The following is a 5,111-nucleotide window of genomic DNA, read 5'->3' on the forward strand; positions in this document are numbered from 1 at the left end:
TTGGTAGGAAAGATCCCTAACTCCTCCACAGCAAGATCACAAAACAACATTTAACTCTTTATCTGCTGATTGCATTTGATCTCCATCTTTTTTGTCCTTTTCAGAGATGTTACTGATCACCACCAACCCCTATGACTTTCAGTATGTGAGTCAAGGGGAGATCACAGTTCCCAGCATTAACGACCAGGAGGAGCTGATGGCCACGGACGTAAGTAACAGATGTTTTATTAGGTGGAGTTTCATTTCTCTGACCTTTAAGAGACAGACTTTTTACTCAAAGGCTCTTTTGTTAGAGTGCCATTGACATCCTGGGCTTCAGTGCTGATGAGAAACTACAAGCTGACAGGGGATGTAATGCACTATGGGAACCTGAAGTTCAAGCAGAAGCAACGAGAGGAGCAGGCAGAGCCTGATGGCACTGAAGGTACCAGCACAGCATATCCCAGAGCACTGTAGATCCCATAGTACTCTCATGTACAGGCAGCAATTCAGGGTCAGAACCATTGACTCAGCCTGTGCATTTCCCCAGTGCCAGTAGTGTACAACAGAAGTGTGTCCTAGCCACAGGACTTCTCTGGAGGAACACAACCCAGTGGAAACTGCAGATTATTTTGAATGACACAAAATATAAGTCCAGTGATTCCTGAAGAATGCTTCCATTAACATATCTTACTTTAGCTTTACTAATCTTTTGATCTTTACTAGAATTATATTTTGATACTCTTCAGAAGGAACACTTATGTCTGCTAGTGCCTTAACAACAGATTATTTTGGTCTTCAGTTGCTGACAAGGCAGCCTACCTGATGGGGCTGAACTCAGCAGACCTGCTCAAGGCTCTCTGCTACCCCCGAGTCAAGGTGGGGAATGAATATGTCACCAAGGGTCAAACTGTGCAGCAGGTAAGAAAAAAAGTGATGATAGAAATCAAATAAGTTGAATTAAAACCTTTGAGCTTCCTCTTTTGCCATGAATGGTAATTTACCTTTAATTTCTTAGGTGTACAACTCTGTGGGTGCCCTGGCAAAGTCTGTGTTTGAGAAGATGTTCCTGTGGATGGTTGTTCGTATCAACCAACAGCTGGATACCAAGCAGCCCAGGCAGTACTTCATTGGTGTGCTGGACATTGCTGGCTTCGAGATCTTTGATGTAAGGAACAGGGTCTTGACTAATTACAAACATTAGCCTGAGATGGCACCTGGTACCTAATGCAGAGACACCAGTTCCATAGATAAAATTTGTTCTTAGATGACTTGGGACATGCTTTGAAACCAGCACTTGGAAATGTTGGGTACACTGTTGTGCCATGGAGTCTCCCGTAACTGAATTAGGCAAACCTAGTAAACATCAAAGCTGACAAGTCCGAAACATGAAAATGACCTAAGCTTCTATGGTGATAAATATATAGATAAAGTTTAGCTTGTCAGAAGAGACACACTGACAGTAGTTCCAAGCTCCTACCTGGGCAAAGAAAGAATACTCACAGATCCTCCTGCATTTGGGACAAATAGCCAGCACTGCTCTTCGTCCTTAACTGCCTAAACTTACATTAATAGTGATCTTTGTTTGCAATTGTGCAGTTCAACAGCCTGGAGCAGCTGTGCATCAACTTCACCAACGAGAAACTGCAACAGTTCTTCAACCACCACATGTTCGTGCTGGAGCAGGAGGAGTACAAGAAGGAGGGGATTGAATGGGAGTTCATTGACTTTGGGATGGACCTGGCTGCCTGCATCGAGCTCATTGAGAAGGTATTTCTGTTCTGTGCCATGCCAAGTGTTTTCAGAAATGCATTCATTTTATCCATATTTATGAATGTAGCTTGGAAGGCTAAACGTGATATTGCAAATGCATATGTTTAAATTATTGTGCAGTTTCCTGAGCAGAAGAACAATCCCTAGGAGCAGTAATATTGTCCCACTTGGGAAGTTATTTCTTTACCTCTGAGTCTCGCTGCCTTTTCATCGCCATGCCAAGTGTTTTCAGAAATGCATTCATTTTATCCATATTTATGAATGTAGCTTGGAAGGCTAAACGTGATATTGCAAATGCATATGTTTAAATTATTGTGCAGTTTCCTGAGCAGAAGAACAATCCCTAGGAGCAGTAATATTGTCCCACTTGGGAAGTTATTTCTTTACCTCTGAGTCTCGCTGCCTTTTCATCTCCTTCTCTTTCCTTGTGCTTCTCCCAGCCCATGGGCATCTTCTCCATCCTGGAAGAGGAGTGCATGTTCCCCAAGGCAACTGACACCTCTTTCAAGAACAAGCTCTATGACCAGCACCTGGGCAAGTCCAACAACTTCCAGAAGCCCAAACCTGGCAAGGGCAAGGCTGAGGCTCACTTCTCCCTGGTGCACTATGCTGGCACAGTGGACTACAACATCTCTGGGTGGCTTGACAAGAACAAGGACCCTCTGAATGAAACTGTTGTGGGGCTGTACCAGAAATCCTCCCTGAAGACATTGGCCTTACTCTTTGCCTCTGCTGGAGGAGAGGCAGGTCAGTTCTTTTTCCTATTTTCATGTTTATTTAATGACTCTACCAGAGCCATGAATATCACTAGTGTTTGAAAGAAACTGCATGTTGTGTGTGCATTCCAGGCTTTCCACTCAGGCAGCAGAATCCCTTGGATTGTCACACACCTTTAGTATTTTGTTCCTTTAGACTGAGTGTTGACTCTGTTGCTTTCTATGTTCCATTCTTATCATGGCTGGTACATATGAACAAAGCTCTTGCAGTCTCCTGGAGAGAAAAATTTTACAAATCAATGTTGTAAAACCATCTTTTTTTGTCTTCTCTTGATGCTCTTCAGAGGGTGGTGGCGGTGGTGGTGGTGGCAAGAAGGGAGGCAAGAAGAAGGGTTCTTCTTTCCAGACTGTGTCGGCTCTTTTCAGGGTGAGTACAGAAGTCATTCTCTCTACTTTTTTCCTGACTTTTTTTTTTGAGTTGAAGATTGTAAAACCTCACACTAACTGCAACAAGACCTTTTTCATGCACCGGTTCACATCTTTTCTGCATCAAGAACATCCCCTCACTTATTCATTAAAGAGCTGACAGCAAGTCAGCTGAGAAAGATACATCTTTCTTCAAATGCTGGGAAAAGTACTTAGGTCAGCCTAGAGTTTTATTTACTTACAAGTACACTGGTTGAAAGGATCAAGCTCTTCACCCTCTTCCTCTGCCTTGGGAGGACAGTGGTGGACCTCCCTCAGGGAATCTCATCTGGATCAGCACATACAGATGTATCTGCATTTGAACATGATAATACATGAGGCATAACACATAACACAATGTTTGCACATGATCATACATATGGAGACAAGGCAACAGAGAAATGCCAAAACCTTACCACAATGGACAGAGCTGAAGGCAGATGGAAACATTCTTGTTTCAGCAGCTGTGGCATGTAGCTACTCCCTGGCATCCTGAACAGGTTTTCACACTGTCAAAGAGATGTTTGTCTGAGCAGATTTGCCCCTGCTCCAAACCAGGGCTAAATTGAGATCTGTTAAGTCCTAGCTAATAAAAATGATAACTAAAGTCAGATATGGGTCATGGATTTGTGTTCAAAAAGCACTTCTAGCATGGGGTGCTGTAGGACTCCTGCCTTTACTTTATGATTTCTGACCTCCATTCTCACTGAACAGGAAGTATTTCCTGCCTTGCCCTGCTCAATCTTTGTCAAATGTATCTTCCCAAGTAGCATCTAAGCCCATTAAAGCTTCGTTTTTTCAGCCTACTCTGCAAGCTTGGTCCTCTTCCCTTTTTGGGTTTGTTTCTGATCACATCAATGGTGTCTCCCATAGAGTAAGAATATGATGATTACAAAGAATCACCTTCTGCTCAAAATGATGGTTTTGGCCATGAGCAGTTGGTCAGCATTGACCATAGGTGTCCTGGCTGAGTGGATGTATTCCTCAGCCACACATTGCAACAGTTTGTGACTTTCCCTCATGCTCAAGACTGAAAGGCAGAAGAAAACTCAAATTGAGAAGGCTATAGATGGGACTAACGAATCATTAATGCTTTCAAGACTTTTCTTACATCCAACAGTATAATTGAGGAGATGCTGTCGGTTAATGAAAGCTCTTTGCTCATGAACCCACAGGAGAACCTCAACAAGCTGATGACCAACCTGAGGAGCACTCACCCCCATTTTGTGCGCTGCATCATCCCCAATGAGACTAAAACACCTGGTAAGAACCCCAAGCAGAGAGAAATCATAGTGTGATGCAGCCATTATTCTCTGTGCTTTATCATGAAGCATCAAATCATTTTCTAATCTGCTTAGGTGCCATGGAGCATGAACTGGTGCTCCATCAGCTGCGCTGTAATGGAGTGCTGGAAGGGATCAGGATTTGCAGGAAGGGGTTCCCCAGCAGAATCATCTATGCAGATTTCAAACAGAGGTCAGTGTCCTTTCTCCTCCCTATTATGTCTTTACTGGAGAAGGTTTACTTGTTAACTGTTTTAACATTTGCAGATATTTATCAACACTAACTCATTCTTGTTGGAACTGAAAGAAGGGGAAATGTTGGAATGCAGAACCAAAGGCAAAAGAGGGTATGGGTAACAAAAGAGAAGTTGTTCAGAGCTGAAGGGATAACTCAAGTGTCCTCACCAACTGCTGCAATCACACAAGTGAGATTTGCCAGGGTCTCTGAGGATGGAAACACAGTAGAGCTACACAAGCCAATGATTACAAGATTAACAAATGCAGATTGGGATGTGACTACAACATGTTCTCAGGGTAAAACAGCAAACTCAGAGAGAGCTTTGGCTGTTGTGTCATCTGAAAGATTCATGGGAAGACACTTTCCCCCTAAACACATAGTGGTAATATTCTGTCGAGCAATTCTCTACAGCACAGTGTAAGTGACAAAGACATGGATTGAACTGACTAGAGGTCAATGTCCTCTTTTCATCTGTGAATGATTCCCTGAAGGCAGGATAAGTTACCTTAGTTTTGTTACTGGATTAGGACTTCATGATAAGGGTATGTCTAAACAAGGGAAGAGATTCCAACCTCCTCAGCCTGACACTGCTGTTGGGTCCAATAAACAGTATAACCTTATGACTTGACATTGCCTTCATTCCTATTTCTTCTCATC

The 5,111-nt window shown here is 43.0% G+C and overlaps 1 pseudogene; it reads left to right on the top strand.

The window, feature by feature from the left end:
- Positions 1-104: 104 nt before the first annotated feature.
- The window catches only part of LOC103797102, a 6,503-nt pseudogene continuing 1,496 nt past the window's right edge, over positions 105-5,111 (top strand).

Source organism: Acanthisitta chloris, unplaced genomic scaffold (assembly GCF_000695815.1).
Source record: "Acanthisitta chloris isolate BGI_N310 unplaced genomic scaffold, ASM69581v1 scaffold34880, whole genome shotgun sequence".
Lineage (NCBI taxonomy): Eukaryota > Metazoa > Chordata > Aves > Passeriformes > Acanthisittidae > Acanthisitta > Acanthisitta chloris.